Source organism: Micromys minutus (genome assembly GCF_963924665.1).
Source record: "Micromys minutus genome assembly, chromosome: 32".
Classification (NCBI taxonomy): domain Eukaryota; kingdom Metazoa; phylum Chordata; class Mammalia; order Rodentia; family Muridae; genus Micromys; species Micromys minutus.
The window spans coordinates 23,011,641-23,035,743 of NC_137967.1; the positions used below are offsets into that span (position 1 = coordinate 23,011,641).

At 40.0% G+C, this 24,103-nt stretch overlaps 2 pseudogenes across 2 annotated transcripts; both read left to right on the top strand.

The window, feature by feature from the left end:
• Positions 1–3,498: 3,498 nt before the first annotated feature.
• On the top strand, positions 3,499–4,253 carry LOC308413668 (acidic leucine-rich nuclear phosphoprotein 32 family member E-like; annotated as a pseudogene). Its single transcript has one exon. The product of its transcript is annotated as an acidic leucine-rich nuclear phosphoprotein 32 family member E-like (transcript).
• Positions 4,254–7,298: 3,045 nt separating this feature from the next.
• On the top strand, positions 7,299–8,255 carry LOC308413937 (protein-L-histidine N-pros-methyltransferase-like; annotated as a pseudogene). Its single transcript has one exon. The product of its transcript is annotated as a protein-L-histidine N-pros-methyltransferase-like (transcript).
• The last annotated feature ends 15,848 nt before the right edge of the window (positions 8,256–24,103 follow it).

Sequence of the window (24,103 nt, forward strand, 5' to 3'; positions counted from 1 at the left end):
CAACTTTCAAAATGTATCAAAATAATATATGTATTTGATGCTTTTCCATATTTTTCAGTAAAGGTGATGAACAATTGATCCTGATAGGAAGGAAATCTGTCTTGCAAGTGACTTTGAGAAAATTTGGGTTTAAACTCATGATCCCTTAAACAAAGTGTGGTTTGTAATTCCAGAATGAAAGAAGCTCTAGCAGGAGGGTTAATTGGAACTGGAGGCAGCCTAGGCTCTAGAGTGAGACCTCTGAATTCATTTGGAAAATGTGTTCAGTTAATGTTAAAGAATATCAGGTTCACATGGTAGGTGTCTGAGTAAGGGTTTTTATTGCTGCAACAAAACAGTATTTTCAAAAGCAAGATAAGGAGGAAATTGTTTTTCCACCTATACTTTTTCATTGCTGTTCATCAACAAATGAGGTTGACAGGAAATAAAACAGGGCAGAAAACTGTAAGAGCTGATGGAGAGTCCATGGATAGTTGCTGCTTACTGGTGCTTACTGGCTTGCTCAGCCTGCTTTCTTATAGACCCCAGGGCCATTAGCAATGAGATAGAATCATGTACATTGTGATGGTCCCTCCCCTATTTATCACTAAATGAGAAAACACATTACAGATAGAACTCATGCACATATTTCTTGAACTGAGGCCACTTCCTCTTTTATGACTTTAGCTTGTGCCAAGTTGACACAAACAACTAGACAGTATAGGTTGAGGATATTTTCTATTTGATTTACACATGCATACATTTTGTGTGTCTATGTGAATATTTGTAGATATATCACACAAAACTGAGCTGGGCTCCTCTCGGGACAAGAATTTGAGCAGGGTTGTTGGTTTCCTCTCAGATGAGTTTGTGCTCCCATGAAACCATCTCTCTCCCAGTGGTGTCTCATTAGAGCCTTATTATGCCTCTGTAAAAAAACTGTCCATGTAGGAAAGGTGGAAACAAATTTACCTTCATTGAGAGTTGTGGTGAGAATATTCAAGCAAAAAGCTATTACTATATTTAAGAAAAGTAGAAATCAAGGTAGAAATTCAAAGATATGGCCAAGAGATTATCTGGCCTCCCAGGAAGAGAAACATACTAAGAGTAAGGTAGGAATCTTAAATTCTACAAAATGGAATGTGGTACAGAGGCTAGTTATAGCATAAGCCTCAAATACAGGCAAACCATATTTAGAATATTTCCACAAGTAATTCAAGATTATAAAAGTATAACTTATTCTTAATTTTTCAACTTTAGTTTTGTAAACTTTTGAGTTCAATTTCCAACTCTATCTTCACTTATAGTACAAGATCATTGGCAGTATAAATTTGAATAAACACACAATGGAATGAGTGTAGGGATATGGTATTAGTTCCTAATATTCTTTTGGCTTATCAAAGTTTAACACACTCCATGATCTTCATGGGTATTTGGATTATACCTCTTTTGAGCTCTCTGGTGTGCTGATGTTTATCTCTCTTTAATTTTTTAAAAAAAAATTTTGGTGATTTTCTTTTAAATTAAAAAAAAACTGAGCTGGGATACTGTGTCTTGAAGAAAACCAAAAAGAAAAAGATTGGTGAGAATGCAGAGGTGGACTTGAAATATTAAGAGTATGTTATAGTGACCCTACTTGTCCCCAATCCCAAGTTCCCAGGGTCAGTCAAAGTACCAGTGCTGGGGCTCTCCAGGTGACTATAGGGAATAAATATCATCAAGAGGCTTAAAGACCTAGTCATGGGCCTCCCTGGTAGAGGTCATTCAGAGGTCTAGAGATTATGTCCGATATTCTAATTCCTAGAACACAAGTGGTGTCCCATATTCCTGATCTCAACCTGAGGAAATCTGAGGCAGGTGAATTAACACAATAATGTCATTGTAGAGTATAATGTATGGTCCAATGCAAGTTTGAGGCCTTGGCTGTATGTGACCTATCTCAATACCCTCCCTTTGCCCACCAATAGGTAGTTTTCAAGTCACAAATCTGACAAAGCAAATGGCCATTAAATAAGGCAAGATTCCTGTTAATTTGATATTAGTTTCCCCATTCTTTATTTTAACACTCACTACTTTGCCCTCCCTATCTATTAGGAATAAAACTTATTAAAACTCTTGGATAGTAAGTCTAGGTAGGATTTTTTTTCTGTTTCTGTGTGATTTGTTTAAAGGGCAAACTTGGTTAGGTGTAAAGAATTAATGTTTGTTCTGCCCTTTCTGCCCATACTGTGCACCAGGGTTTTTTTCTGTTTTGAAAATGCCTATCTCCAAATGTTCTGTAAATGAATTGAAAAGAAACATAGGAATGGTTCAGGTAGATCGACTGGAAATTCCAGCACGTGGGAGCTGAGAAGAAGATCTCATTCAACTTTAAGACCTGCCTAGAAAACTTAATAAGATCTTGCATTAAATAAGTTTTCAAGGGGGCTAGCAGTTTAAGTCAGTAGAAGATCACCTGCCTAGTATCTCTTAATGAGGTAATGGGAGTGAATCTCAGTTGTAGATCACCTGCCTAGAATCTCAATTAAGGGTTGAGGACAAAATTTAGTGACATAGTCTAAATATTTCTGTAAAATATTGGAAGCCCTAAATTCAATCCATATTACATGAAAAAGAAAATAAGTCCGTCATGATAGGAGACATCATCACAATCACAGAATGCACCAGATAGACACTCATTATTATAGGTGAGGAAAGTCAGGACACCTACCACACCCCCATATCTGAGAGAAGAATAAATCGGGCATTATTGTGCTTCTTGGGAATGTAGAGTCCCTACCATTACACACACACACACATACACACACATACACACACAGACACACACAGACACACACACACACACACACACACACACAGAGAGAGAGAGAGAGAGAGAGAGAGAGAGAGAGAGAGAGAGTGGACACTTAGAGTCCAGGAGAGGGCAACAAATATCTTGGAATTGGAGGTACAGAGGATTATACGTGGTCATTTGGGTATTGGGTAGAAAACCTTATGATATTATGATAAAAATATTTTCATCGAATGAAATGTTTCACTGACCTGTGACACACTTTTACCACAACCACCAATTATATGGATAAAGGTGTCTACATTTTGCTATGGGGATATATGAACATCTATGTTTATTGATTGAATTCAGAGTAGCTAAGAAGTTGAACCATCACAGATGTCTAAAGACGAATGAATTTTTTTAAAGTAAACATAGGAGCCTCCCAGCATCCATTGAAAGGGAAGGAACTGCAGGCGCGTGCATGTCTCTCTCTGTGTGTGAAAGTGTGTGCATGCCCAAGTGTGCACATGTGGGTGTGTGGACTAAGAGGTGGGGGCAGCCGAGTTAGTCCCAAGTCCTCAGACTCCATTTGCTCTTCTTTTCTTTCTCTCCCACACCCGAGTGGTAGTGGGCATTTGTCTTTGCATCTCTTTTCATTCATCTCCAGACCTTTAGAGGTTTCTTTCTGGTTGGGGATAGTTGGGAGCTCAGGCAAGGGGAAAGGAGAAGAACATGAGAGGAAGAAGAAGATTACCATGGAGTTGAAGAACAGAGCCCTGGAGGAGGTGACAGAGTTAGTCCTTGATAAATGTTTGTGTGTCAATGTGGAAATCGAAGGCCTGAATGACACCTTTAAAGAACAGGTGTTTCTTAGTATGGCTAACGTGGAACTAAGTTCCTTGGCCCGGCTTCCCAGCTTAAATAAGCTTTGGAAGTTGGAACTTAGTGACAATATAATTTCTGGAGGCTTGGAAGTCCTGGCAGAGAAATATCCAAACCTTACCTACCTCAATCTGAGTGGAAACAAAATTAAAGATCTCAGTACAGTCGAAGCACTGCAAAATCTTTAAAAATAATGAAAAGTCTTGATTTATTTAATTGTGAGATCACCAACCTGGAAGATTATGGAGAAAATATTTTTGAGCTGCTGCAACAAATCAGGTACTTGGATGGATTCAATCAGGAGGACAATGAAACACCGGACTAGGAGGAGGAGGATGGAGATGAAGATGAGGAAGACGAAGAAGAAGATGAAGCTGGTCCAATTGAAGGATATGAAGATGAGGAAGATGAGGATGAGGATAAAGCTGGTTCAGAAGTAGGAGAGGGAGCAGAGGAGGTGGGCCTCTAATACTTAATGAAAGAAAAAGTTCAGAATGAAGAAGATGATTATGATTATGTTGACGAAGGGGAGGAAGAGGAAGAAGAGGAAGAAGAGGGTCTCCAGCGAGAGAAAAGAAATCGAGATGCTGAAGATGATGAGGAGGAAGACGACAATTAGACACTTCTGAGAGAGAGAGGCTGCCTGGCACTCCTGGGCATGCAGTAGAGTGATCACAATGTCTTTGTTTCTTTATGTAAGATAGTGGTCCCAATAAAAGATGATGTGTAACTTTTTATAGGAAACGTGTGGTTTTACTATTTTGGGCTTACCAATTCGGTTAAGATTTGCTAGTCTGTTAATCATAATGTACTTAGAATTCTCATTCATCTTCCTATAGTGAAATTCCCTAGCATTTTATTTAGATCTTATAATTCATGCTTAATGTATTAGACATTTTTGGCCCATGATTAAAACATGGTTGCTTTGACACAGGTGTAGTTTGGTGAATTTCATTCATAATGTTTAAGTTATTTATAAGTTAACAAATTACACTCAGTTGTAATATGAAATGGCAATAGTCTTCAACGATAACACTGTTTTTCATTGTTGTTTTTTATTAGTGGTGATTCAGAGATTATTAGCTTGAAGGTAGATTTTTGGGGTGGGGTGAGGGTATCTGAGGGCTTTGTTGTCACAGTTTGGAAAGTAGAAGCATAATAAGAGGGTTCTCTTCAGAAGGCAGGTCAGGGCTTTGTTCTGTTGACTGATACAGTTCAAGGCACTAAGGAGCCTTTTTCTAAGTCCAGACTTTCAGTGGAGCTTCCCTGTGGGTGACTGAGTGGGTCAGGGGTGCCTTCCCTCCCAGCTGTTCCTCTTCTGTTGCCTTCATTGCTTCACTCATGTCCACATTCAAAAGAAAGCTGGCAAAGCTGTAGAAACCCCAGAGACTTCATCTGTATCTCAGCCATCTGTCTCGGTTTCTAACAAGTGAAATGGAAAAGACGGAGTATCTGTTGAGCTGCAGTGATGGGTGTGTCATGTTCCCAGACAGGCTTTGTTGACAACATGAGGCTGTGTTAGGATAAAGCAGCAGCATCCTCTTTCTCAGAGGTCAGACTGATTGACAACCAATAGCTAATAACACGTCCAGGTCTAAGTTTGACTAGGTGATTTGGATACCAACGCTGTGAAGTATTTATTATGTTTCTGAGTGGAACTTTAATTGTTCTTCCTGTAGTTTGAAAGCATGATCAGATGTAGCATTTGTTTGGAATATAGTGGCAATAGGAGACTTTGCAAATCAATCTTGAATTTGGTATTTATTTCAAGTGGCTATCCAAAAAACAGAAAAACTTTTGGGGTGTGGGTATGAGTTTTCTTTCTCATATGTCTACTAAATCAAAATGAGAAGACAAGGTCTCTCTCCCCTTGTCTAGGAAGCTCCATATTTAATGAAGTTGCTTTTTAAATCCTGGTTCCTAACTTTTGTTTTCCTTTTTCTTTTCTGTGTATAAGGTAGTTTTTTGTTTTGTTTTGTCTTTTTTTTAAAAAAAAAAAACTTAGTATCAGCAAAATTGTTTTGCCTGTCTTCTGGGAAACATAGAAGAAATTGCTCAAAATTGGGGGGGCTGCTGCTCTTTGACCTTAAGATGTCTGACCTGGTGTTATAAAATAAGAAGTATGAGCTTGTTTGTAGAGGATAACAAAGATGCATGCCTGACTGAAATAAGTGTGTGATGAGTTCAGTGCAAGTGCAGGGATCTCCAGAGGGCTAACTTCATTTCCTTAGTTCGGTGATCAGAACGTGGGCTTTCAGTGCCTAGGACTTCTCTTTGCAAATTATGCCAGGTTCAAAATAAATGCTTATTTTAAATCTATATATTGGCTTTTTATCAATCATCTGTTGTGCAATCAAAATTAGAGTTTTTGAGTTTAAAAAGGACACATAGGGCCTCCAGATAACTATTAAGATTGTTTACCTTTGTGGGTGGTATTTTCATGCAAATAAGCAAGGGTGGGGTTTCTATTCAGTAGAAGTTCTGAGTTCTGCTCTAACCCTCTCTGTACTGTGAGTGTGTACACAATATGTTAAGTGCTTAGAGACTTTGAAGTTAATACTTTTGTGCAACTGTATTTTAAATAAAGCCACCACAGTGTTAAACACAAGGACAGGCAGTACTGATCATGTGTTTCTGACCATTTTTTTCTGACTGCCATAACTTAAGTTTTTGAAACTGCATTGTTTTGAATAAATTGAAGCATTATTAATGACGAAAATGAGTACACATAGAGTAAAATTTTATTCATTCATAAAGGAAACAAAAATTTTACTATAATGAGGCTGGAGTTCATTAAGCTAATAAGCTAGACTCAGAAAATGAAAACCATGTCTTATTCTCTTAGAGATAACTTAGGTTTGGGTGTATGTGTGCATGAAAACACGCCTGTTCTAAAAACGGATAAAAAAACATGTGAGAAGAATAAATATCCATCAGGATAGGGAGCAAATCAGGAGAGAGAAATGAAAGATACTGATATAAACCCAAATGTATGATTACTCAAGGGAGAAAGCATCCATGAACCATAGTTGAAAGGACTGGAAACAGAGAAAAGGGGACAAAGAGAAGGGAAATAGATAAGAACCATACTGATACAAGGAGGATGCTTGCAGCTAACCTTCAGACTGAAGATGAGGACCACAATGAAGGAGCTAGATAAAGGACTGAAGAAGCTGGCAGGATCTGCTACCCCATGGGAAGAAAAAGATTATCAACTAACCAAACCCATCACAGTTCTCAGGGACTAAAACACCAACCAATGAGTTTGTACAAAAAGACATATGGATCCAGGCACATATACAGCAGAAGATAACATTCTCTGGCTAATGAAAGGAGAGGCTTTTGGTCCAGTGAAGGCTTGTTTTCCTGGTGTAGGGGAATGCCAATGTTCTTAGAGGGATAGGGTGATTATGGAGGCAATTGTTGGTGTGGGAAGGATGAGATTGGAGGAAGAGGATCACATCTGAAATGTAAGTGCAGATAATATCCAATAAAAAATACATTTCAGGCGCGCCTGCCGCTCCTCCCACCCCCTGCCTCGGCCCCGAAGGGGGCTGCACGGGCGACTTTGCGGCGATGGCTCGAGCCGGTGGCTGGAGGCGGCGGCTCCTCCTCCTCCTGGGCTTGGGCCCACGGTGATCCCAGCTGGCGGCCGCGGCCCGCGATGAGACTGTTGGCGGGCTGGCTGTGCCTGAGCCCAGCGTCCGAGTGGCTGGCGCAGAGGATGTGGACGCTGCCCGCTCTCCCGCTCCCTGTACCCTGTACGTGAACATGACGAGCGGCCCTGGCGGGCCAGCGGCGGCCGCGGGCGGCGGGGAGGACACGCACCAGTGGTATGTGTGCAACAGAGAGAAATTATGCGAATCACTTTAGTGTGTCTTTGTTCAGAGTTATCTTGACCAAGGAACACAGATCTTCTTAAACAACAGCACTGAGAAATCTGGCTGGCTATTTATCCAACTCTATCATTCTTTTGCATCATTTTTTTAGCCTGTTTATATCTAGAACATCTATTAACGGATTGCTAGGAAGAGGCTCCATGCTTGTGTTCTCACCAGATCAGTTTCAGAGACTGCTTAAAATTAATCCGGACTGGAAAACCCATAGAATTCTTGATTTAGGTGCTGGAGATGGAGAAGTCACAAAAATCATGAGCCCTCGTTTTGAAGAAATTTATGCCACTGAGCTTTCTGAAACAATGACCTGGCAGCTCCAGAAGAAGAAATACAGAGCGCTTGGTATAAATGAATGGCAGAATACAGGGTTTCAGTATGATGTCATCAGCTGCTTGAATCTGCTGGATTGATGTGATCAGCCCCTGACATTGTTAAAAGATATCAGAAGTGTCTTGGAGCCCACCCAAGGCAGGGTCATCCTGGCCTTGGTTTTGCCATTTCATCCCTATGTGGAAAATGTAGGTGGCAAGTGGGAAAAATCATCAGAAATTCTGGAAATCAAGGGACAGAACTGGGAAGAGCAAGTGAATAGCCTGCCTGAGGTGTTCAGGAAAGCCGGCTTTGTCATTGAAGCTTTCACTAGACTGCCATACCTGTGTGAAGGCGACATGTACAATGACTACTATGTTCTGGACGATGCTGTCTTTGTTCTCAGACCAGTATAAAGACATGGAGGCCCAAGTCTTCAGAGTCACCCCTGGAATCTGCCCTCCAGAAGAGGAGATGCATCCTATGATGTGGGGGGGGACCTCTGGGGACTGTCATTCTCAGGATCATGTAGGAATTTAAAAAGCCAAAATACTAATTCTTTCTTTGTAGTGTGTAAGGGAGTGTTTTTAAAAACAAAACCCAGCTCTTTATGTATTTTTAATCAACTCTTTCCTCAGAATCACACTCCAATGCTGGTTGCTCTCCAGTTATGATGGAAGATATTTTTTATACTTAATTGCTGTAGGGACTCATTCCCAGACAAAGCAATAGTCATGATGTCATGGAACCGATAAATGGATTGTTTTTAATAAATGAAGACTGGCAATGAAGCTGTCCATTCAATTCCAAATATTGGTTATAAAGTAGGACCATTGATAACTTTCATGTTTAGAAACTCCTTCTCTTACTATTCAAAAAATGTTTTTAATCATGCTAATAAACGTTTCTGGAGATGAAAAAAATACATTTCAGCCAGTTATTTCCATTACCCTGACCAAAAACAAAGAGCAAAATATGGGGCTGAGGAGGTGGTTGATGTTTCAGATATCAAGAAATTCCCAGCACCTAACTAGAAAGCTGTTCTTGGCTGTATCAATATATATCTCCAGATATAAGAGACAGGAGTGGAGACAAAAGGATTGGGAAGACTTGCTGGAGAACAGCCTAAATTCAGACTAAGTTGGAGATCCTTTCTCAATGGAATGAGCTGGAGAATGGCAGAATATGACAGAAAGTGTTATTTTGTACCTCTAGGCTTGTATAGGTACATATACATGCACATACATATATCTAACAATACACACACACATACACACACAGAAAGGAAAAATAATCATTCATTAAATATGTTTTAATAAAATTAATCACTGTAGAATATCTTAGAATAATAATGGGGGAAACTGGTAAGCACCACTTGATTAAACAGTTTTCTTGTGCAGGAAAAAGCTGATTCGATAAAGTAATACACACAGATTAATATCTAAAATAAGCACACAAGATAAAATGAATGAAATTATAACTTCAAAAAAAAACACTTTAATCCACCAAATTAGAAATTCTAAAAGAAATGGATAGATTTCTCAATAGACAAAACATAAAAAGTGAAACAAAGATCATATAAACAATGTAAGCAGACATAAACCCTAAGAAAATGAAAACAGACACTACTGTATATTATAATACCATCTGCTACATGAATACTTTGACTTCTTCCTTTACATCTTTATCTACTCTGCTTTTCTTATTGCTCTAATTAAAACCTCAAATACTAAATTGAATAAATAGAGAGGGGGTAGCCGTGTCTTTTTCGTGGCTTGAGAAAAGTTACATTTTCTCTCTGTTTAATTTCACAACTTGATATTTCCAGGCTGTGGTTTTATCTGCAGTATTTATTGAGCTTTAGGTAAAGGAATTGTGTTGTACATAGATCACTTTTGCCTGGATGCCATATGATCACTTGTCCTCTCCATTTGGAATAATTGTAGTTTTCTCCAGTGGTCCCCCTTTGATGAAAAATATTTGAGGAGTGAGAGGTACACTTGGTGGGGAGAAGGAATTAGAATTCACTTGGAAGTTATGCAAGTTTAAGAATATGGCAGTAATAGGTTCTCCTAAGATAAATGACCTTACCTACAAGGAGTAACAAGGTAGACTTACAATATCAGGCATCGATTCCCTGCTTTTCCCAGACAATAAATGCAATAAGATCAAAATGGCTATTTATTATTCCTCAGATTTATGAGTCACTATATCATCCTCAGATTATTTTGCTGTGACTTCATTTTATGACACTATTCCTGGGTAGATGCGAACAAATGTCTTCTTACCCCAGGTAGGGATAGATGATCTACGTTCAAGTATTACCAATGTACTTGCTAAAGAATGAGTTCTATTGATGATACTCATAAGGATATTTGTGAGAAGTTACTTACAAGAGGAAGAATCTCTCAAAGCTCAAAAATCCTCTGTGCCACCAAAGCCTGTGGAAAAAGAATGACTGTTAATTAAAGCAGGAAACCTGGTCTTTACAGGCAGTCCTTGACAGGCCAAAGAATGCCTTTCTTGTGGCTCCCGTGATTTGAGCCTATTTCAAGTAGCTTGGCTGACCTTGAAATATCTGAGCAGTCTTTATTTATACAATTTTGGTGTTTGGTAGACCTAGTGAATCTGGTCAGTTTCAGTGATTTGGGGAACTATTGAGATATTTATGTCCTGAACTCAAGCAACTTTCTTTACAGGTTTGGAGCTTAAACTCCGTCATCATGTGTCATCTACTTACTATTATTCTTTTTTTTTTTTTTTTTGTTCTTTCTTTGAGGGGAATATGGATGAAGGTATCACTATGTGACTTTGGATGATCTAGAATAGAAAATGCAAAACAGGCTTGCCTCAAACTCACAGAATTATGTCTTGTGTGCTGGGACTAAAGGTTTGGGCCACCATTTCTGTTGCTTCCCTTATTAATGCCATTGTGAAAATATATTGTGTTGCCTTCTCTTTAGCATCTTTGTCCTGAGCTAGTCTCCAAAATAGAGAGAAGTAGAGCTACATAAGAGCTGAACATTTGTGGGTTCAATGGGCTTCAAAGTTAGGGAGGACTAGTAAATGTATTTCTCCCTTGGCACCTTGCATAGTAATTTTTAAAGGTTTTTGAGAAATGGTTTCTCTGTGTAGCCCTCTAGACCAAGTGGCCTTGAACTGCTACATCTGCCTTTCCCAAGCTGAAATAAAAGGTGTGTTCCAACACTGTGGAAAACTATGAGAGCCAGTTCTCACAGAGACTTTCAGGCAACATATGGTCTCAGATGATTTATCCCAATATTCAGAAATAAAATATGGGTCTCTAAGTTCAATGTCAGTCTGGTCTACATAGATATACTCAGTGAGAATTAATAGTGAGAGTCTGTTTGATTTTGCTCCATTAATATATGTACTTACTTTACATCCTAATGACAACCCTCCCAACACCTGTTCTCCTCCCAGTCCCACACAAAAAACCCCTCCCTTACGAGAAGGAAGAGCCCCCTCACCCTGGTATCAACCTATCATGGAATATTAAGTCACTGCAAGACAAGTATATCTTTTCTTTAGAATACTAAATCTATATTAGAAAAATGTAAAATTTACAGAAGTTTCCAGACAAGCCATACCAAATGGTAACGAAAATTTTCTTCTTTGGGTGATAGGGGTGGGGAATCTACACATGACAACAAAGTGACAGTTTTATTAATGAGAGCTGTGATGTTTGTTTCATATTCCCATTTTGGATCAGACAATCAAGCCTGTCCTCTAGAGTATCTGAAGATAGACATGGCTAGAGAGCAAATTTTCAAAAACAGATTAGCTGCATTTAACTATTGCAACTTGATCCCCTGAGGATGGAAGGGGAAAGGAGGCCATAAAATTAAAATAAAACTACTTTCTCTCTAAAAAAATAAAATTAAAACAAAACCCCTGGCAGCTTGTTATACTGTGCTTAGGGCTCCACTATGCTCCTCCAAGGGAAGGCGACTTCACACTACGGGTCCCAGATAAGGCAGCTTCTGGGGATCCCTGCCTGGCCAGGTAGAGTTCAGGCTAGGAGGCCTGGGAACAAAGCCCAATGGGGTGCTGCAAGACCTGTGATTTCTGTAAGGTCAATTCTTAGTGAAGTGCTTGGATAAAACCCTGCCTGACCAGAGCCATAAACCCCTGCCTGACTGTTAGAAAAGTGCAGAGCCTGCTATAAGGTTCTGGAATAGAGCATTCATGGAGGATGAAGAAGTCAGGACCACAAAGTAGCCAGGGCTGAGGAGAAGGTTTCAACATGTGTCTATATTTTCACATGCCTCTCTGCTTTATTCTGTTCTTTTTGAAAAGCCCAGGATTCAACCACTGGGTTCCCATTCATTTGCCTCTAAGATTGACCATAGTTGTTTTCCCAATGCTATGTCTGTGTGCAGGGGAGGAACTTAGGGAGAGGCTGATCTGGCTAGAGTCTGTGTCACTCTCTCCTGTTGAGGTGGGGTTTGGGGCTTGCCTAGAGCCTTGCACATCTGCCCCATTGCAGGGCATCCAGGCAAAGTGGATTTGCAATTAGGAGTTCAGAAAGCACCTACCAGTTGACATTTAACTGTCTTTGGGGCTTTGACTGACATCCATTTCTTGCATTTACAACTTTGACCCTTCAAACCCACAGCAGCTAACCTAACAATCCGTTCTGAATTGGGTAGAGGTCTGAACGTTTGAAAGGGAAAGACACAACTCAATTATTCAGGTTACCAGAATATGCTGCTGCTTTACTCTCTGAATGCTGGTTTCAAGACTTACAGCTAGAAAGGCAGAATGCAAATTCCCTAGCTGCTCAATGGAAGCTCTACCCCCTGGGGTGAGTCTTTAACCTGTGGCAGTAAACAACAGTACACAGGTGTGGAACCTCAGCTTCTTCTGACTGGGCAAATCTGTATTACAAAAGAAAGTTGTTGTTTCCCAAATTCTTGACATACAAGTAGGCAGTTCAGCTAACCCTTGACTGGGGATGGGCCTACCTCCCAACATCTTCCCCAAAATTATTTTATAAATTAGCGCCTGACAACAGTGCCCACAGATGTCATCACTTGTCTTACCTGTCTTTGAGGAGCCCAAGAAGGTCCCCATGGTTCCTGAGTTTTAGGTCAGCAAGGTCACCACCTCCAGAGCCTTCCAGTCTCTGAGTGCCTAATTTGGGCTTGATCTGCTGGCTTGGTTCCTTCTAGTCTGCCAACTGAGAGCTTGGCTCCAGGCTTGTCTTTTGCCTAAGTTCCATAAGGGAAGATACACACCAAGGCAGCTTTAAGCACTAATATGCCCACAGCTGTGGTACTAGCCCAGTCTTATGAGCCTTTCGAAACACAGCAAGTTGTTCCTGTAATAGTGCTCTCTGTTAATTCAAATTTAATACTTTCAATTGAATGCATATTCAATTAAATGGATCATTTCGAGTTAATTTACATGGAAAGGGCTTCAGCTGCTTTTCCAGAAAATTCTACCAAGCAGGTCTGGTGGTAAAGTGGTGAAGGGCAGTACCAAAAACCACAGCTACAAAAGCAGCTGCTGAAACAGCACTAATAATGGCTGCAGTCAAAATTCTCCTGGTGCAGGTAAGAATTAGTTGATTCTCTCTAGTCTGCTCCACAGGCACAGCTATGGATTCTCATATCCTTGTCACTACTTCAAGGTCTTTACTACCTCAGCAGATTCTCAGATAACATTCCTGTTGAGAAAAATTGAGACTATCCCCTTCATTAATATCAATAGTACTACACCATGGATTTGACAGGATGAACACAGTTCTCTTGAACCCAGACAAGTGATGTCATATCCTGAAGAAAAATATAAACAGAGCCTTGAACCCTAGTCAAAACAGCAAATTTATTTGTTTTAGACAAATAAATTTTTATGGTGCAATGAGTATGTTCAATGATGACTTGTCCTTGAGGATTATAGGAAATTCCAGTCTTAGGGATTATAGCATATTCTGAACAAAATTGTTCAAACCCTTTAATGGAATAGGCAGTACCATTATCTGTTTTAATTTTCTAGGGAACTCTCATATATGCAAAGGCTTACAAGCAGTGATTTTTGATATCTTTTAATTTCTCACCACTATGTGCAGATGCACATATTATTTCTAATTACATCTCAATTGAAACATGCACAAATTGTAATTTCCCAAAAGAGGGGAAATGCATAATAACCATTTGCCAGATATCGATGGGAGTCAGCCCCCTAGGATTAACTCACAAATTAGGAGCAGAAACGAATTCTGCACACATGGGGCATTGGGTGACTATCTTTAGAGCTTTGCAATTATGCAATGAAATCTTAAAGATCCTGCAATCAAATGAAATTTTGTATGCATCTTAATAGCCTTATTCATAATAGTTTCTTCTATATACCAATCAAGAGGGTGAGTATATACATCTGCAAGTTGATTTCCCTTTGAAAGAGGTCTTGGAAGGGCACTATGAGCTCTAATGTGCCCTGCAAATATAGTAAATATTCTTTGCCAAATCAAAGTCTTTAATTTTAATAACTGACCGAGAACTGCTGACACGGGGGCAACATAAGCAGCAGTTTCTAAAGGTGACAAAATCTGAACAACATAGATTCTATCAGTATAAATACTTAGGGCTTCTTCAGGAAACCTCTGCAAAGCAAATTGCACAGCCATAACTTCAGTCATTTGAGCAGATTTAACTGCTACTTAATAGATCTCAGAAATCTTTTCAGGCACTATAGAAGCAAAGCCATTAGAAGAGCCATCTGTAAAAATTAACCTAGCATGGGGAAGAGGAATAGAATACACCACCTTAGAAAACACAGTTGGATACTCTTTTAAAAATTGAGACAATTTATTAGCAAGAAAATGGTTCTCAAGTTCACTAATAATACTGCATAAAAACATAGCCCAATCTGTAGAGATTTGGGCTAAAAGGCATACTTGGTCTTTAGTATAAGGTGTAATGATAAACTCCGGCTCTTTTCCAAAGGTCTACACTGCTATTTTTGTGTTTTTAAATTAAATTAATAACAACTTGGTGTAAGAAACAACAAATTTTGAAGGTGTGGCTTGTAAATGTACCCATAAAATAGGTCTTTGCTGCCAAAATACACTTGTTGGAGTATGAGCAGGGAACAAACTGAGAAACAGAGGTCACAAATCCCACAGACCCATTCCAATGAAAGCTTGCATTACCCCTACCCCCTCTCAAATAGCATACTTAAAGCAGATAAATCTGTGCATCTACCATTAACAATACACAGCAACCATACATTAAAGGGATAGCTGGCAATTGCCTGAGCAGGACTTTGGTATGTCCAATTCTATTCTGAAAATGGTAACAATCAGAAAACATAACAATCTTGGAAACACTGATAAGAGATCACAGATCTTCAGTCTTCACCACTGGGAGCATCAGCAGCATCAGGTTCATACACAGGTCTTTGCTCCGCTCATCCTGGACCACTCTGGTCAACCTCTTTAGGACTCACAGTGGCTATCAATGTTCCTGAGGAAACACAAAAACAGACCCTCTTGCCCAAACCAACACTGGATCAAGACCCTGTCATTTGCCAGTCAGGACATCTTTCCACATAACCAGGCCTTTAGGAGAAACATCAGGATTGGTGTGACACTCAGCACCGACCCGCCCATGCTTGTCTTCATTTAAAATATTTAAGGTAAAAACAGCAATAGCCAGTCTCTACCTAGGGGAAGAACCTGCAGAGGCAATTCCCCCCTTTTGTTTATCTAGACACTCTTTGAGGGTGTGGTGAGCATGATCGAGGATTCCTTGTCCTTGAGGATTATAGGGCAACCCGCAAGTTACTTGAACGCCCATCATTTTGCAGAAGGACACAAAAGAAGCAGAAGTATAGTGAGGCCCATTATCTGTTTTTAATTTGTTGGGCTGCCCCCAGGTGTTCCATGCTTCAAAGCAATGTGCAATTACATGACATACCTTTTCCCCTGTATGTAGAGATGCAAAAATGATCCCAGGGGCTATATCAATAGAAACATGGAGATTGGTTAATTTTCTAAATTTAAGAAAATGAGTGACATTCATTTGCCAGAGGTGAAGAGGGTGCAACCCATGTAGTTTAACCCCAAACCTAATCTGGGATAGCATAGGGGTTTACTTTTGACACCCTTTTATAATATTTTGTGCCTCATCATGCATAATCTTAAAGCATGAGGACAGAATCTTGGAATTAACATGGAACTATGAATAATATTCTTGGGCCAATGAAATAGGCGATGTATCAAAAAAAAAATCAAGGAAGCCCTAGTGGCTCTATCTGCAATATCATTTCCCTCTGCTAGGGGACCAGGTAAGTTAGTATGGGCATGGATATGCTGTACAAAAAAAGGGTGATGTTCTTTTTAAAATGAAGTCACGCAAGGTGACAACGAGATGTCCAATAGTAGATTTTGAATTTATTTTACCCACTACTTCCAAGCAGAGTATCATTTTAACAGCATACTGGCTATCAGAAATCAAGTGAAAAGGACCTGGAAACAACTCAAATACCTTAATCACAATTTGCAATTCAATATCTTGGGGTGACACAGGGGGAAATTGTATGGTAACTGGAGAGGACCCTGCCACCACATATGCTAATTGTCCTGTCTTGGAACCATCTGTAAAAATGAGTGGGGCATCTGGCAAAACATCTTTTGAAGTAATTCGAGGGAAAACTACAGGATGAGTGGTAATCAACTGTAGGATAGGATCCTTAGGGAAATGATTATCAAAGTTGCCCTGAAAACTACACCTCAAAATTGCCCAACCATCTATTGGGGTTGATAAAACTTCCAACTATTTTACACTATAGGGAACTATTAAATCCTTAGGTGGGATGCCAAAATACTATATACATAGTTGAATGACTAGCAAATCCAATTGTGCCACTGAAGTGGGAAAATTCTTTTGAGCATTTCTTCCTTGTGACATCTGCATAACTGAAGCTGCTAGTCCTGCATTAGTTAGTGGCCCTCCCAGGTCCCTGCACAACTTCATCCAGGCTTCTAACCCTTTGCTCTTAAATGAGGTGATCACTTGCCTACACTCCTTAGTACAATGTTCAAATATAAGCTGTTTTAGTAGAGGCATGGCAATATTGGGATCTCCAAAAACACATCGCCCTGCTTCCATCATCCTTGCCACAAAGTCTGCAAATGGCTCTGTGGTTCCTTGAAGAATCTTAGTCAGATTTCCACTTACTGCCCCTCTATTTGGGACTGATTTCCAGGCTCTAGTGCCTAGGATATTAAGATGCAAACTTCTGCTCCACCTGGCGCATATGGAGGCAGAGTTGGCGGCCCCGGAGCCGATGGTTCAATCCATACTTTTATTTCTCCAAATTGTTGGCTATGCTCTCTAGACTGTATTCTGACATTTCTCCCTCACTAGACACTTCTCCCACCTCTTAATTCTGGAAGCACTCTTCCCTAACCTGATTCAGAGCCTCATTTCCCATCTCCAGCTCCGCACTACACTGTTCCTCATCTCCTATACAGTTTTTCACCAATTTCCATACCAGCAGTCCACCTTTAGCTAGTACCCCTTACTCTTCAGCAAACCGCAAATCCTTTCCTAATTTTTTCCAACTAGACATTGTGAGATGTCCAGATACTGGGAACCAAGGAGCTACCTTGTCCACTGCTTTTAAAAAATTCTCTACAGTCTCCTTTCTTAGCCTGATTCTGTTCGCCTTCACAAATTCTTCAGAGCTTGGTAAACTGAACTGATGTTGTGTTTTCCATAGTGCCGGGTGCAACTTGTCCCTGTACCTCGAACTTTATCGTCTCAAACTGAGAGCCTTCCTCATCCCTCTTACTGTGGAACTTTATAGTCTCAAACCGAGAACCTTCCTCATCCCCTTTACCAGGGAGCTTTATAGTCTCAAACCAAGAACCTTGATTGTCCCACTTACCTGGAAGTTTACTGACTAGTCACCCTGAACACGATGAGTTCTGAACGCCAAAGGGGAGTTTCATCATACGGGCCACCACTTGTTAATACTGTCTCTGATAAGCAGAAAAGGAATGACTACACAGCGTTCTTCTCAAAGAGGTTTATTCAGGAACCTTACAGCATGCCCATGAAAATCTTTCTGTCTATTTCTGTCTCTCTTTCTCTTTCTCCTTTTGTTCCTGTTTCAGTTTCTCTTTTTCATTTTCCCCGCCTCCAAGCGCAGTCCTATTGTCCTGATCTCGCCTCATGGGTGCACCTGTGCAGCTCCCACGTTGGGAGTGGCTAATTTCGGGAGCAGGAGGAAGTCAGGTGCTAGTCACAAGACCAGGCCTGAGTCCCAAGCATCATCTTGGGACTGCTGTCACACCCTCTCTCCACATCTCTCCTTATGTTTGTCTTTCTACATAGCCAATATCTTAGGAACCAGAGCTTTTTTCTTAGGATCACTGGCCACCATTTTCTTCTTCTGGGGGCAATCTCTTGCCCAGTGTCCTTTGTCTTTATAATAGGCACACTGATCTTTGTTTAGAGGTTTCTTCTTTTTTTTTTTAAACTTTATTTTAAAAACAAAGATAAATGTACAGATTTTTAAGAATTTATGCATAAAAGTATAGGAAAACATTTTTATAAGGTTGTAATTAAGTATTTGTGGGTACATATACATACACATATGTATATATGTAACAATAATATAGGAAAAAGGGTTATTAATTTGAGGAGATAGGAGAGAAACTGGTAGGGGCTGTAGGAAGGAAAGGGGGATGTTCTATTTTAATTAAAATATATTCTTTTTTTTTTCTTTTTTCTTAAACTTCACACAGTCTGTGGGTTGTTTCTGGGGTGTTCAGGCCTTTCTGCAGTTAGTATCCCATTATCAGTGACTGCATATTATGTCTGTTTTTTTGTGACTGGATTATCTCACTCAGGATGATATTGTCTAGATGCATCCATTTTCTTAAGAATTTGTTAGGTCATTGTTTCTGATAGCTGAGTAGTACTCCATTGTGTAAATGTACCACAATTTTTGTATCCATTCATCTACTGAAGGACATTTGCCTTCTTTCCAGCTTCTGGCTATTATAAATAGACCTGCAGCCAACAGAGTGGGAAAAGATATTTACCAACCCCGCATCAGATAGAGGCCTAATATCCAAGGTATACAAAGAACTCAAAAAGCAAGATACCAGAGAATCAAACAACCCTATTAAAAAATGGGGTACAGACTTAAACAAAAAGTTCTCAATCGAGGAATAAGGAATCACTGAGAAACAACTAAGGAAGTGCTCATCATCCTTAGTCATCAGGGTAATGCAAATCAAAACAACCTTGAGATTCCACCTCACACCAGTCAGATTGGCCAAGATCCAAAACTCAGATGACAATAGATGCTGGTGAGGATGTAGAGAAAGAGGAAAACTTCTCCACTGCTGGTGGGGTTGTAAACTGATACAACCACTCTGGAAATCAGTCCAGCGGTTCCTCAGAAAAATGGACATAGTACTACCTGAAGATCCAGCTATTCCACTTCTGGGAATTTACCCCAGAGATGCTCCAACATAAAACAAAGATACATGAACCACAATGTTCATTGCAGCTCTATTAGAGGTTCCTTCTTAGCACAAGACTTGGTTCTTAATTGCTTGTTCTTCACTACTGTGGCCAGGATCTTCAGCAAATTCTTATCCTTGTCTCTTGTCTCTCTTGAACTCTCTCTCTCTCTCTGCTCCTTTTGCTTTCTCTTTAATTTTTTCTCTCTTCCTCTTTTTAAATTTTTTTTTACTTGCCTCTACTCTCTACCATACTCTTTCTTTTACATACTCTTACTTTCTGAACAACTTGCACTAAATCTCACAATGACTTATCTCATAGTCTCTATCGCCTCTGAAGCTTCTTTTGACACCTCTACTGGCCTATAAAAGGTATGGTCACAATAGCTTTGTCCTCTTTGCTGCTAGGGTCATAGAGAGGATGCCTCCATGAGCTGCTCCAGAAAGGCTTAGGGTGATTTGTCTAGTCCATACTTAACTTCACATACCTTTGTCAAATTGGTGGGTCATCTTTCAATCCCCTTACAATCTGCAAAATGGAGCCTGGTGTCAAGATAGTGTTCCTTACATTTTGCTGAATTGAAGTTCCAGCCAGTCCTAGTCACAAAAATAATCCTGCATCTATGTCTACAGGCACAAGGCAAGGGCACCCATCAGCCCCCTGGAACATTTTTTCAAGCCTCAAAGATGATACACTGTTTCTCTTCTGTGCTAGAGATGAACTGGAACAGCTGCTGGCAGTTGTCTCAGATTGGTTGGTGGCAGAGAAGGAGTGACTCAAGTAAATTAGTCAAGGCCTGCAGGTTCTCAGAAAAAGAAAAGTTATAAGTTTTCCAGTTATATAGATCAGCCAAGGAAAATGGACAATATTGTAGGGGTTGTAAGCCCCTGGGCCATAAGCTCTGAGGGGCAAGATATGTGACTGCTCAGGAGTTGTGCCATGACAACTGCGAGTGAGTCTCCTTAGCTGGCCCCTCTAGGACAGGCACCTCTTGCCCTTGTTGGACCAGAGGAGCAGAGGTCCCCCCTTGTTGTCCTGCTCTTGGGTCTGCCTGGGAAGGAATAGAGAGCAGATAAGGGAGAGGTGAGCCAAGAAGAAGGAGGTCAGCATCTGTGGCAGTGAGGACCCCTTTCTTTGGTGATAAACAACTATGTGAAAATGTAATCTGAATAAAATAGCTGTGATTTTAGCTTTGGACCGGTGCTGCTCTGTCCCTTCTGCTGCCACTGCCACCTCCCAGATGCCCACAAACTGGCACTAGTTAACTTCCTATCTCTGCCCTGCACAGCTCTGCCTGGAGCAGCTGTACTGGTCCACAACCAAAAGCAGCAGAGGCCAGGGATTTTGTTTTTGTTTTTTTCTTTTTATAAAAATTAAAGCTTGTACCAAAATGTAAAAACCAAAGCTGTTCTCCTTATCAGAATTTGAGCTAAGAAGGCAGACTTGGCCCAATACCCATACAAAGGAAATCAAGAGCTCCCTTGGGACACAATGGGCAAGGTCAGACACACCCTCATGCAGTGAACCAGAAGGGGATAAGGCTGCAACCATAGCAGCAGTGAGGGAGGAGGGAGGGAATCTATACCACAAGGGAATATCAGCCTAAGATGTTTAACAGGGTAGATTCAATCTGTCCCATGTCCAAAAATAACGCCAGTCCAAGTCCAGATACAAAAAAATGAAAACAGAAAGAAAAAAATCTTCCTCACAAACTTGCAACTCTACACAAACACAAGAGAAACCAAAACAAAAATCTTAGGTGCTCCTACCACAAACACCTAAGTCCAAGTAGAGTGCTATAATAAGACCACCAAAAACAAGACAAACAAGACCAAAACAAGGCATTCTACAAGCAATTTTCACAGATGCCTGATACTTTCAATACCCAGCTCAGACTGCAGCTGAACCTCAGCTGCTTCCAGATGACCCCACCTCCCAACAGGATTCTGGAGCATCCTCCAGATTCTGTCCTCCTGAAACATCCTCCAGGGCCTTGTGGCCTGTAATGACCTGGCACGTCTACCCGTCACAGCTGCAAGCCCCTCACGGAGCTTTAAGCAAACACCCAGGGGGTCTCTCTGAGACCCCAAACCTGAGACCACCACAGCTGGCCTAGCACACCTGAGACCACCATGACTGGCCTCACAAACAGGTGGCAGACACAGACAACAAAGACAACAGAAAACAGAAAACACACAAATACACAAACTACACAGACTTTTCTCGATCATACCTCCGATCTCACCAATTGTGGATCTGGGAAAATACAAATTCCCAGGTAACACACCAAATGTTGTAAGACCCCGAGAAGTCTTAGTTCAGGAACATGACCCACAGAACACAATTAGACAACAGACTGCTGCAATGGCAAGAGGTTTGATTCCATGTACATGGGGTTGCTCATCCTCATAGGGAGAGTCAACCCCGAACTCAAAAAGCACACATCTTTTATACTTTAAAGCAGGAAGACTTCGGCAACAGCATGGGGTGGTGATGTCATATTGGTGGGTTACAGTGATCTTTGGATACATTAGATGAGGGGGTTTAGGCTGATGATGATGAATATTTAAGTCTTTTCCATGAGACTTTGTGGCTGTCAGCTAAACCCAAAATTCTGTGGGGTTTTGTTATTATTTTGTTTCTCAGAATTAGGTGATTAGAGCATGAGCTAATTATGACATGTGTCAGGACCCTATCTAGGGCTTTCTAGAGAGCCAGGTGGCCATCAGTCAGTATATTCTGTGGGTTTTCTGAGAATTACTCTGGGTCATTGTTTTTATTTGTTAGGCACAGGCAGGATCTCATAGCCTTAGGATGACTTGAAAGTCTCTGAGTCTGACTTCAGCCATTTCTGTGTCTTTAGGGTCCCACTCTTTCAATAGAAATAAAATAAATAAATAATGCATCTTTAAAAAGGAAAATAATAGGTAGTCTATTTAGTGCTGTACTCAGTATTAAGCCTTAAGACTTCCTCCAGGAAGTGGCACCAGTCCAGTGTTCAGCCCCAAGAAAGAGCCTTTGTGTGCATGATAACATTGGAGGCCAGAAAAAAACATCAGGTCTCCTGGGACTGGAGTTGCACATGGTTGTGTGCTACCCAGTAGGTACTGAGAATCAAATTTGTGTCATCTGGAAGAACAGCCAGTACTATCAACTGCTAATATGCCACTCCAGCCCCTCATTAATAAAATTGTTTTGAAAAAGAAAAGAAAAGAAAAGACAATTATGTTTACTCCTTTCACACCAAGAAAATCTTGACTAATACCATGTTACATCCTGTTTTACATATACTTTATGCTCATGGTAACTAGTAAGATCTTAATGCACACTATCAAACCTTATTTAAAAAAAAGCCAAGCAATGACAAAAATGTATTCATATACTTTTATGCAAAAATGCTTAAAATTTCTACGTTTATTTTTGTTTTTTTTTTAAATAAAGTTCTTCAATTTAAAAAAAGAAAAAAAAACAAAACAAAATAAATAAAATTATTTTGAGGTAGAGTCTCATTATATAGTCCTGGGTAGACTCTTGACCAGGCTTGTCTCAGAGTGATGGCAAATGCTTGCCTCTGCTTCCTGAGATTGAAGGCATGTGCTATCTTGTTCTATGCCCACATTATTTGTTAACTATTTGTTCATTTGAGCCAGTGTTTTATGTAACTCAAGCTTAATTTAATTACTTTTTTTTTGTTTGTTCCTTCATTTTTTGTTATGTGTGTGGTGGGTAAGTATGTCCACAAAGGTGAGGAGGATCTTGATTTGAATGGACTCAGATGAATCACCTGAAATGGATAGTGGAAACTTAACTTGGGTCCTTTGTGTTTCCCAAAGACTGGTTTTCCTTGTTACTTCATAGTCCAGTAGGGTCACAAGAAAGAGCAAGCCTGTTGTTCATCTACCAGTACAGAAAAGAGGCTCCAGACCACATGGTACTTGTTTTGCTAAATTGACACTAGAGGGTAGCAACACACCAGCCTTCTAGACCCAGGGACAAATTCCATCATGGGTGCTTGGTCCTGTGTTTTCTAGTTACCATCTAAGTTTGCTAGGAGGCCTCAGATGTGAAAAAGGGAGATATACCCAAGTTTTATGTGGGAAGGAGACATGGGGAAGCAGCAGAAAGTTCGTAATTTTAGCTAAAACTCAAAATATGACTGACAAAAGTTTGTAGGTATTTAAATAGCAAACACTTTGGCATAAATATTGGCAGCATGAGTAAAACTTTTAAGAGATGTTTTCTTTGGTTTCTGTTTGTCTGTTTGTTTTTGTTTTGTTCTAATCCTAGATATTGTACCCAGGATGCATAAATGCTATGGCAGCAAAGTGTCTTTTTCTCAGTCATGCCACCAGTCTCCCTGGTGAATTTTAGACAGGTGTTCTATCTACATATAAGATATGTCCCCATTTCTCCTGAGGGAAATCTGGCAATTTTTCTACTGCTTATCCACACTCCTCAAGACCCCATTAGTATATTCTAGTCAGGTGTTTTAAACCCTGTACCTTTGCTTTTACTATGTCTTAACATATAAATATTTGCTCATTTATATTCATTATTTTTTTAATTATAGATAAGTTTTAATTATATTTATTTTTTATTTATTTATTGAAGAACCTTATTTAAATAAACAAACATAAATGTACAAATTTTAAGCATATTTGCACAAAAGTATACGAATACATTTTTGTCATTGCTTGGGTTTTTTTATAGGGTTTGATAGTGTGAATTGAGATCTTACTAGTTACAATGAGCATAAA